Source organism: Schistocerca nitens, chromosome 2 (assembly GCF_023898315.1).
Source record: "Schistocerca nitens isolate TAMUIC-IGC-003100 chromosome 2, iqSchNite1.1, whole genome shotgun sequence".
In the NCBI taxonomy this organism is placed as follows: Eukaryota; Metazoa; Arthropoda; class Insecta; order Orthoptera; family Acrididae; genus Schistocerca; species Schistocerca nitens.
This window is the reverse complement of record NC_064615.1, coordinates 308086009-308098639: the sequence shown is the minus strand read 5'-3', so window position 1 is coordinate 308098639 and position 12631 is coordinate 308086009.

Genomic DNA, 12631 nt, shown 5'->3' with positions numbered 1-12631 from the left:
CGGACTTGGGCAATTCTAGCAGGACAACGCGACACCCCATACGTCCAGAATTGCTACAGAGTGGCTCAAGGAACATTCTTATGAGTTTAAACACTTCCGCTGGCCACCAAACTCCCCAGACATGAACGTTATTGAGCATACCTGGGATGCCTTGCAAAGTGCTGTTCAGAAGAGCTCACCACTTCCTCGCATTTTTACTGATTTATGAACAGCCCTGCAGGATTCTTGATGTGAATTCCCTCCAGCACTGCTTCAGACATTAATCGAGTCCTTGCCACGTTGTGTTGTGGCACTTCTGCGTGCCCGCCGGGCCCTACACGGTATTAGGCAGGTGTACCAGTTTCTTTGGCTCTTTAGTGTAAATGACAATTTTGTGACAGATAATTCACAGGTTGAAAGTACTTCTAAACAATATTTTTTTAAATGGTAGCAGCAAAAGCAGGAGTAAATGGTTCAGTTGAAGTAGCAGAAGAATAAATTAAAAATGTCATTCCACAAAAATTTAAGCTGCTAGTAGTAGCGCCATCATCCTTCACTGAAATTAATAGAATTGTAAAAATTCTAGAATACAAAGGCTCATGTGGTGCTGATGGTCTTTAAAACAGTGTTCTGAAAAGCTGTTCTTACGTAATAAGTAATGTCTTTAGTAACACTGTAATGTATGAATAGCACAGCATATTTTTCCAGACAGGTTGAAATATGCAGTCGGTAATCCTCTTTATAAGAAAGGAGATAAACAAAATATTAAATAATTGTCATGGAATTTGCTAACTTTTTTGTAAAATATTCTAAAACGTAATGAACTCAAGTGTAGTTTCACATTTAAGTAGAAGCGGTTTACTTAGCACATTACAGTTAGGATTCTGGAAGTGTTAATCGGCTAATAACGCAACTTACACATTCACCCACCAAAGCCTTAAATAATGAAATATCGCCATTTAGTACTTTTTTATCTTTCCAAGGGCTTTGGTTGCGAATATCATGTTTCACTCTTAGAAAAACGTAGGTTTTATTGAACTGATGGCTGTACACAAAACTGGTCTAGATTGTACTTAACGAACAGATTGCAAAAAGAAGTGGTGAATAATTCAGTCAATTTTGGAAAGACACAAAATTTTAGTGACTGGGAGAAATCATAAAGAGAGTCCCATTAGATTGAATTTTGAGGCTACTCCTTTTTATGTATATGTGAATGACCTTTCATATAACATTCAACAAGCAAAATTGGCACTTTTGGCACATGGTACTATCATTATCCCATCACAGAGAACGCAATAGAAAAGATTGTTAATCTATGTTTTACAAATAATTAAAAAGTGGTTCTCTGAAATAGACTACCCCTAAATTTTGAGAAAACACGCTATATTCTTATATACTTGTTTTGTAAATAGAACCGCCTTTTTCTGCTGCCACTTTCCCATACGCGTTTCGTCTTTCTCTTGTTCTAAGGCATCATCAATGGGATCTGTAACGATACACTTTATTTTTATTTTAGATTATCAAACAATTCACGCAGCGATTTTTTGTGTAAGAAAGTAATTACTTACGATTTTTTGTAATCTTAGTATCCTCTCATCTGGTCTGGATGTCGCACTTCCACTTTATTACCGACATACAAGCACAATTTGTTCCCCTGATGGTAAACGTGCAGTTCTTGAAAGCTATCAGTACTGCCAGTCAGTATTATGTGTCACAGGAGGCTTCTCAAGCGCCTGTACTTTATATAATAAGAATGCTTCCCATATCATTCCTTAATAACGCGAACGTTTTATCTTATATAGCTAAATGGTAACACATTGTTCCAAAGGTGTGTTACACATCTCTAAGGACTGTTTGATCGTGGTAATGTTTAGATCTGGCTTATTTATCTTTGGGGCTTTGTTGGAAGATAGATTTCACTCCAGATCTCCTTGATGTTATCCTGATCTCCCTGGATACACCTGAGACACAGGAGACACTACATTGATCTCAAGTGGTAATGTCGTCAAATTTCTGTTTCCGTTTTACGTACAGAGTAGATTTCGTAAGACCTATACCCATTTCTTCTGTAGAGCTTGTCCAAATATTTTAATTTGTCCTGAAGATTTTGCTTCTCTTATATCCTGTGCACTACAACGTTCGAAACAATGTTCTTCTACGGTGGAAGATGGAAACAATTAAATATAGTGCTGGTTAAGACGATGTTCGTCCTGTAGATTTTGCTGTTGCGAGATATCCCGTTCTTGTGCACCAAAGAATCCAAAACAGGGCTCAAAGACTAAATACCGTGGCGCGTACGGTGGTTTCCTCTATAGTTTTGAAATAGGTATAGTAGGTTAGGAAACACGTAGTGTTTTAAAAATAGCTGTTTTTGTGGAATATTTTGACAGGTTTTGGAGGAATATAGATATATTAAAAACCTGATGACGCAGTGGTATTGTTCCACAGTATTATTGCCCGCCCCCGGTAGCTGAATGGTCAGCGTGACAGACTGTCAATCTTAAGGGCCCGGGTATGATTCCCGGCTGGGTAGGAGATTTTCTCCTCTCAGGGGCTGGGTGTTGTGTTGTCCTAATCATCATCATTTCATCCCCATCGACGCGCAGGTCGCCGAAGTGGCGTCAAATCGAAAGACCTGCACCAGGCGAACGGTCTGCCCGACGGGAGGCCCTGGCCACACGACACGACAGTATTATTTATTTAATAGTTCGTTATGAACCGACTTTCGAGGTCATAGGCCATCGTCATGTAACTGAATACTAAACAGATGGTCTACACAACTTCAGCGACAGTTCGTACCTGTACAAAGCTTTCTGTACAATGGTATGTGACGTTTTATGACTACATCGATTCAAAACACAAGCATAATACCCTAAGAGATTATGAACAAATAAATCTTATATTACAGTACATTCAAATATTAAAGCAGCACGAATTTATAAGCCAAATATGGTGTACAATTGAGTAATGTCACAGGCCGCTATGTTACATTGACAAACTGGTGAATATGATGAACAGACCAAAAAAAGAGGGAGGGGTGGGGGGATGGGGGGGGGGGGGGAGAAGTCTGTGGAATCTAGTGGTGAAAGAAATAATAACTGGCTGCTGCTACTTTAGTAAGATGAATAATGGAACTGTGTTCATTCGTTAAGGACGAGCGTAGAATTCTCTGACTGACATTTACTAAGGGCCAAAATTTGGAGAATTTTTTTTCTTAATTTCTTAAGTACCATTACCAGATGTACTAACTACATTAACTTCGGTATGACTCCTCGACGACCGCTCTACAAACGATGATTGTGTACTGATCTTAATCTTCTCAACTAATGTCACGAAAAGCAGTTGCAATTCGATGCAATTAATGCATTTGTGGTAATTATGTTTTTATTCTGTAAAATATTTACATGTTTTAGATTGCTAAGCAGGCACTAGCTTGTTGGTGATACTTGAAACATCATAAATTAGATGCGATCGGTATGTATTATACATTTCTTCCAGCTCCACTCTAATGAATTGTCTAGTTTGATCTCCTCAGTTCTTTAAGATCTCTGTGTTACTACAGCATTTTCAGAGGCGATGACATTACGATCAAAGCACTGTGCTGTATGTAGGAGTCGTCCCAAAGCTTGAGATATTGCTTCCCAATGCACCTTAACTTGTTACTATGCAAATAATTTCCTTGGTTAACCGCTGAAGACACCTAAAATAATTAAGTGATACAGGTTTGAGTCCAAATAAAAATCAAGTTTACTTCTAAAAGAGACGAATAACGGTTGTTTTTATCTAACAGTTCATCACCATTATTAAACTAACAACGGAGGAAACATTTCTGCGAATATTAACGACAGGAATGTTGCCATACAGATATTTAAAGTGACAGCCCTATTCCTTGTCCTACATTTATGAAATATATTGCCGCCAAGTGAGTCCTCTTAACGATGAACAGAAGATCACCAGCCACCCTTAAAAAGGTTCTGCACTTGACAGTTCTGTTTCAAACAGTAAATTAAAATTTGTCAACCACTGTGTAAGCAGCAACACTTCCTGCAATATTCAACAGTTATGAGAGCAAGGCGAAAGTTTCCTGATCTACCACTGAAAAAATTATAGTTTTAGGTGAAGAACGTTTCAGCATTTCGTACTTCAAAACCTTCTACGATTCTGTTGCCAAAGAGATGCGAAAAGAACTGAAGTGACAGACTCTTGATTATAGACATAAACTACCCCAAGGAAGCCTACTTACAAAGTTTCGAGAACTATCTTTAAATGATGACTCAAGGAATGTACTGCAACCCCATACTTATCGCTCTCGTACAGATCGTGAGATCAGGATTAGATTTATTACATTACGCACAGAGGCATTCAAACATTCATTCTTCCCGCACTCCGTAGGTGAATAAAACGAATAAAAAAGCACTAACAACTGGTTGGATGGAACGTACCCTCTGCCACGCACGTAACAGCGGTTCACAGAGTTGGTTGTAGTGTAGACGTAAATTATGGGATGTTTTGTCGGTCATGTCCATTGTAGACTGTTAACGCCAGCCTCGTAGCAATGAACCTTTGTCTACCACTTGCCTTATCTATGATTGAGCCTATATAATCACTCCAAGAGGAGGAAAAGCCAGAAGTCCCTATGTCTACACGTACAAGCGTACCTGAAGCTACAGAACACGCAAGAGGAACATTATTGTCTCAGCAGTATTGTACCAGTTCTTACGGCATGTGTTTGTAGCTCGCTTCCGTTGGCACTGCTATTAAAAATCGCTTCTCCCATTTTCTATAATGGCGCAATATTTCAAACTAATGGAAATTTTACGAATAAAAATTACTTCTTCCTTTATAAAAAGGTTTAAAAAAATTAGCACTGCTGCTGTAGTAATTGACACTGTCTTTCGGTTTTTTTACTCGTTTATTGGTAAAATCTAAGAAACAACTGCTATAATCGAGACCAAACAAAATCCGAAAAACACCGGTTATTCAGAACTGAAGTAGCGGCATCGGTTTTAAATGGTCGTTTTTTCCTCATCCTTAGCCTGAAATCTCTACGAAGTCATCATTATCAACTTCCTGCGTCCTCCCTGACAATAAATCCTCTAAGCGTTTTACAGATTTAGTTAACGCCCCATACGCTCACGTTTTCGTTAATAAACGTTGGTGCAGTACTGAGTCAAAACTTTTCGTGGATCGTGAAATACAGCACTTTCCTGACGGCCTTGATCCATGGGTTTCAAAACACCAAATTATGCAAGAAAAGCACGATCTGAATTTCGCAAGACCGATATTTTCGAATGTCAGGCTGGTTGGCATGGAGGAGCACATCGTTTGAAATACCCATTGGGTTGGGGCTGAGAAAATCTTCCTAGATTCTATAGCAAATGAATGTCGAAAAATATTGGATGATAGCTCTGTATAAATGTTGGAACACGTGAGGCAATACTAACCTTACGACTTATCTTAGAAGAAAGATTAAGAAAAGGCAAACCTACGTTTCTAGCATTTGTAGACTTAGAGAAAGCTTTTGACAACGTTAACTGGAATACTCTCTTTCAAATTCTGAAGGTGGCAGGGGTAAAATACAGGGAGCGAAAGGCTATTTACAATTTGTACAGAAACCAGATGGCAGTTATAAGAGTCGAGGGGCATGAAAGGGAAGCAGTGGTTGGGAAAGGAGTGAGACAGGGTTGTAGCCTCTCCCCGATGTTATTCAATCTGTATATTGAGCAAGCAGTAAAGGAAACAAAAGAAAAATTCGGAGTAGGTATTAAAATTCATGGAAAAGAAGTAAAAACTTTGAGGTTCGCCGATGACATTGTAATTCTGTCAGAGACAGCAAAGGACTTGGAAGAGCAGTTGAACGGAATGGACAGTGTCTTGAAAGGAGGATATAAGATGAACATCAACAAAAGCAAAACGAGGATAATGGAATGTAGTCAGATTAAATCGGGTGATGCTGAGGGGATTAGATTAGGAAATGAGACACTTAAAGTAGTAAAGGGGTTTTGCTATTTAGGGAGTAAAATAACTGATGATGGTCGAAGTAGAGAGGATATAAAATGTAGACTGGCAATGGCAAGGAAATCGTTTCTGAAGAAGAGAAATTTGTTAACATCGAGTATAGATTTAAGTGTCAGGAAGTCGTTTCTGAAAGTATTTGTATGGAGTGTAGCCATGTATGGAAGTGAAACATGGACGATAACCAGTTTGGACAAGAAGAGAATAGAAGCTTTCGAAATGTGGTGCTACAGAAGAATGCTGAAGATAAGGTGGGTAGATCACGTAACTAATGAGGAGGTGTTGAATAGGATTGGGGAGAAGAGAAGTTTGTGGCACAACTTGACTAGAAGAAGGGATCGGTTGGTAGGACATGTTTTGAGGCATCAAGGGTCACAAATTTAGCATTGGAGGGCAGCGTGGAGGGTAAAAATCGTAGAGGGAGACCAAGAGATCAATACACTAAGCAGATTCAGAAGGATGTAGGTTGCAGTAGGTACTGGGAGATGAAGAAGCTTGCACAGGATAGAGTAGCATGGAGAGCTGCATCAAACCAGTCTCAGGACTGAAGACCACAACAACAACAACAACAACAGCTCTGTATATTGCTTCTGCTACCATTCTTTGTTGATAGATCTGACATTGTGACCTGCGCTTTCTTCCAGCTACTGGGCAACAGTTTGTGTTCATGGGGTTTACGGTGTATTATGGTTAAGGGATGGACTAACTCAGCCGCAAGTTATTTATAGTACCTGACAGGGATTCCATCGGGTATTTCGGCTGTGTTCATTTTTAACGATTTCCGCTGTTTCTCAATGCTACTAATATCTACAGTCCTTATCATTCATCTTTATAGTGTGCGATATTTACACTAGAGCACTACTCCTACACTTTCCTCTGTAAAGGAACATTTGAAAGCAGTTCAGCATTTCTGATTTAGCTTTGGTACCACTAATTTCAATTCCTGCGTCATTCTTGAGCATGTTGACACCGTCTTTGGTGCCTCTGTGTTTTGTGAATATGGTAATGCTATGGTAATCATTGAAATCTACTTTGCCCTGTACACAGCCAAATGCTTTGATCAACCATCTGTCTACATATAGCCCTCAACTCTGGTGTATGCCTAGTGCGCAGTAGTCGCTGTTTCTTTATAAGTTTCTGTACAGAGTGTGCATGCCACAGATGGCTCCTCCATAACTATCTGTTCTAAGATAGGTACGTATCTTTCCAGTGCTTTCTAAACTTAAGCCACAGTTCTCCGAGATTCTCCCGTCCAGAGTTTATTGTTTCAAGTTTCTGTTTGAGATATTACACTACTGCCTATATATATAGTCTACTCAACATGTAAAGTAGTCTATTTGTTTTCGTTGTCTCTGCTTTGCTAATCGTTGTTGTATAATCACCACTTACGATTTTTTGGTGATAGAAGTTTCAATGCGGACATCTTCAAGGAGGTCTGGCCTGTTTTTGTTCCATAAGATCTAACATGTTTTCATCATGAATGGGGTTCCGAACTATTTGTTCTAGATAGTTACTGCTTTAGGCTATGCAAGTAAACCAGTAAAAGATTAGTAGGTGTCACAGAAAGTACTGGCAGTTTATTTTTTAAAACTTAAAAACTATTGATCAGTATTATAGATCTCTCCTTAGGCAGTCTGACAATTATTCGATTTACCATAATCATGTAACTGTACATTTTACACCACTGAAAAAAAATGGAATGGGCTAGCCTTCATCCAAGCAAGTTCCACTTGGACTGACTTCAACGGTCAATGGACCTCATTTTCTATTTTCAAGGAAACGTGTTCCCTCTGTGACAGTGTGAGACTGTTGGATTTGAATGACTTACGGCAGCAGCGCTGAAATTGCAAGAACGCGTATGCGCTGTAGTTTACTCAAGGAGATTATACAGCACACAATGGTGCCTAAATCTCCTGCAGATCTCAGTAACAGTACCGTGCGTCCGCATCTGGCATGTTATATCCAGTGAACACCAGAATTCTGTCCTTGGACTGAACTGGACCACGGACTTCGTCTCTTGCAGAATACTTTATTGAGTCAGAGGATCATGTTCACGAAGGGCAGTCTCCGATTATACTTTCTTGTGTTGGTGGGAACGTCGACATTGTCGCAACAGAGGCCATGTTTCTTCATCCCCCTATGACAATAACCTCGGTGTTTACAACGATTTCGCTGTAAGTACTTTGTGTAGTGAAGGATTTGCATTCCAGCTAATGATGTAATTGTAAGATACAGAGTAATCCACTCTGACGATTTTCCTATCGTCTTGAGACGGTGAGTCGCTTTAACATAATAAATAATAATAAATATAATCACTACGATGATGGTGGTTGTGAAGAGAAGATTCTATCTCTAACCTCTGTCTCAGGCTGTAAAGGGGGTCACACAAGTGACAAGAAAGAAGAAGAACGAACGAGCATTTTAAATCCTTAATAATAGTTGCGCAAGATGACACTCTGAATACACCCGAAAAGATAATCTCAAAAACGACTAGGGTGATATAGTTAAATTTTAGGCTATTTACTCTGCAGATTCAAAACACTTAATATTAGCCTGCCCATTTTTGATGAATAAGTGGTTTCCTAAAAGAACTCTGTCAGGTGTTTTCATAGTTTTATAAACTCTACAATACAACCGCACACAAGAGCCCGTAAGAAAGGTTAGATACAAAACTACTACGGGATGATGGCTCTATAACAGATACCTAGTGTGACACTGTTGAACTCCAAATAAATAAACAAAAAGCTAGTTCTCTCTGCAGATGTTTCTGTTCATTGTGGTAGGAATGTCAATAATATAATAATCAAGAACAAAGTACAGCAGAACTACGAGGATACTGAAATCAGCCGTAAGTCTTGTAAGACGTGTATATTTCTATTGTCAAACCACAATTTATGAAAGATGTTTATATTTCGCTAATAGGATTAAGTAGGAATAATTAATATTTGTTATGTTGGAAATAATTGTGGTAGCAGAGAATGTCTGCACCAAAGTATTGTTGGCAGGAAAGACCACACATTGATATAATTTTAAAAAAGGTCGGGAGAGACCGCGTATGGATACATTTTAAGAAAATAGCGGGAAAGACTGCGCATTGATGTATTTTGTAATGGTAGCAGGGATTGTCTGCACCAGAAAGCATTGTTGACAACAGTGACAGCACTTAAGCGATCGTAGGAAGTCAGTAGTAAGCGAGATGTGAAGCGAGTCGGTAGCAGGTCTGAAGCGAGAGGTTGAGAGGAGCGGTGTGTCTGCCAGCCACCAGCTATGATTTACAAGAGATTATAAACGGATGTACAGAGACATCAGCTAACTATTATCATAAGAGGAACTAATATTATTGAATTATTTTTTTGAGAAACTCAAGACTACTGAAGGTATGTTTGCGCAATGCTAGTTGTAAGATTATTGTAAAATGTAAGTCCCATTTGCCAGCAGTATTGAATTACTGATTATAATCTATCCCAAGAACCATCAATGTAGAACTTTGCAAAATTTTTTTGTTGTCAAGAAAAAGTTTAAGTATGAATTACGTAACTTCAGTCAAATTAATTAAAGTATAACGTCAGCTTTGCTATTAAAGAATAACGTCAGCTATGGTAATAAATACAGCCACTTATCATGACAGCCCACCAGCAGCTAATAGACTATAGTAAAACAGAGTAAGTATATTCATGTCGCAGTTCAATGTAGCAGTCACATGGCGATCCAGTAACAATAAAAAAGGTAAGGAACAGTTTTGGGCTATTGCAGTTAACAACTGAGGGCCACGACGACGACACATTCTATGTTTCGTCGAAATAATCAGAAAATCACTGTTAATAAGCAGCAATTAAATTTGTATGCGAAGATTGAGAAAGAGAATAAATTTCAAAGGGAAGATTTCATTTGTTATTATTAAGCAAGAGATAGAAATCCTAAAGGAAGGTTTCATAGCTTACTGTAGAAGGGAAGGTTGCGTAACAAAGGAGATATAGAGGAGACGGGAAGGTTTCAGTCTATATGCAGCAAAATGATGACAATCCGGATTTATATTGTTACATTGGAATCTGCATTCGATAGCCTAAAGGAATCTTTCTCAGGACGTGGCAAAATCAGTAAATCATGATTTGCTGTTAACGAAATCTTATAAGGTTAACAGTCAAGTGACAGGGTCCTATTGAAGCAATGTTTTAGCAGGTTTGTTACTCGTGTTCTTCAAACAAAATAGCAAGAAAGGTTCTGTATAAAATCTTTTACTGATCGCTGACCTACCTACGGATCGTGGCACTATGCCCGAAAATAAGCAGGAAATGTGTTCAGACGTTGTTGACATGTGGCTGATAAGTAACAACAATAATGCAAGTCACCCTTATAAGTCCAAATCTACTCATGTTGCCATTGGCCGTTCTTTGATGGGGAACAGTTCTCAGCTGCATCGCTGACAGCCGTCGATACGCAACGTTCGTCAGTCCAACATAACTTTTCATCGAACCACGTAAAGTGAAAGTTCAGAAAGGACCACTGAATCGTGGCGCCACGTTTTTAACTAAATGGTTGCAGATTGTCGCATTAATAACCTGAGGAAGTGAACGCAACGAAACAAAGTCTTCATAGCTGTTAGGTACACTCTTATTCTTTTTATATACAAATCACCTGCCATCATATTCGCTGATGTGCGAAAACATTATGACCACATACTTAATATTTAGTTTGTCTGTCTTTGCAAAGAAATACATCAATAATTCTGCATATTACGGATTCGACAGTTTGTTGGTAGATTTGTGGAGGTATGTGACTCTAAACGCCTACGCACAGGTCACGTAATTCGCGTAAATAACGGGCCGCTGATTTGCGTATGCGGTGATGGCGCCCGATAGCGACCCAGACGGGTTCCATAGAATTTACATCAGGCGAATTTGGAAGGCGAGACATCAACGTGAATTCACTATAATGCGCCTCAAACCACTGTAGCACGGTTAAAACCTCTTCCCGTAGATACTCAAGACAGCAGTAGGTGAACACTCGACCACTTTCGCCGTATTCGAGATACTCGTTCGCAGGCTTTGCGTAACAATAGTTTGTCCTTTGGCAAACTCGCTTATCTCAGAGGATTACCCCATTTACGGTCCATATCTTCGCTAGGGTGATCCCACACCCGTCTCTGCTGCGCTTACATACCTTTCATAGCGCGTCACGTGCCTGAAATGTCACAAGACGGCATCCAATCTCGCGGTGGGCAGTGGTCATAACTTTTGGCTTATCAGTGTATCCAAGAATGTGAAATAACTTTCTTTGCTGACGATACAAGTATTGTAATCAATAGTAACTGAAAAATTTCAGCACATGAAAATGTAAAAATTTTCTTGAAAATTAATAACTACGTAACTCTTCAGGCTTTCCCGGCGATCTAATGACATCTTGGGTTGTCGGGTGTTCTGCCGGATATCAGCGTCGTACTTGCACGATATTTCGGTCACGTAGCTCGTAACCTTCATCAGGTGCGACCTGAGACTGCTCCTCGAGTGGACCTGGTCCAGTATTTATGCCTATGGCCTTCCCCCTCCACCAACGGCTGCAGGCGCTTCCTCTGTGGTCCGCGCCCATTCCCTGCGACCTGCTGGAGCGCGGCTGCTCCGTTTTCGGTCCGCTGCGGTTCTACGTGTTCCCTCTGCGGTCCGCGCCCACCAACCCCGCTCCTGGGGGTTTCATCTACGGTCTGGGGTACCAAGCGTTCCCCCTGCGGTACGCGCCCGCTCACCACGACCTGTTGGAGCGTTGCCGCTCCGTTTTTCGTCCGCTGCGGCTCTAGATGTCCCCTCTGCGGTCTGCGCCCACCAGTCCCACTTCTGGGCGTTCCATTTTCGGTCTGGTGCGCCTGGCAGTCCGTCAGGGAAGATGCTGAGTTCTCTCAATTTTTTGCTGAGGTGTCGAGATGGAGATGTGGTACCAGTATTTGCCAGAATTAGACATCACATCAACTCCAGAGCGGCGAACAAGATAAAACGCAGAGCCAGCATGGCACTGGTGAGAGAGAGGATTCGAGATTTGCGCCACAGGTTAGATGTTATGGCCAGGGAGCTGTTACACATTCATCTGTACATGGCAGCCTCCTTAGCAAGAGAAGATTGGGATTGGGTAGACCGTGCCTCCTGGTCTTTAGCTGAGTGTGCTAGAAGGAATGCCTCATCTTGCCAATCTGCAAAGTTTGACCGCATGAGTAAGAAAGCACAGCAGATGGAAGAGACACGCACTGTGACGAATCTGAGTGGCATACAGTTTGATGATATAACCTTAAAGGTACTCAGCAAGGGTCTCAACTTTGCTACGACCCCTAGAAACGTACCCATTTCAGGTTTCGTCAGTGCAGTAGAGCAAGTTGCAGCCACACTTCCACCTAATGTGGCAGAGGAAGTCCGCCGAGAGACCTGCAGGGCCCTCACCAAGGCCAGGCCGCCGAAATCGAACGTCACAACCGAGGAGAGGCTTGCACTCAAGAAACTCCGGGAAGACAACAGCATTGTGGTACTGCCAGCAGACAAAGGGAACTCCACTGTCATCTTGCAGCAGGTGGATTATGATGAGAAAGTACGCCAACTTCTGGAGGACCCTGCATACAGAATTCTGGAGTGTGACCCCACAGACAAGTTGGCCAAGA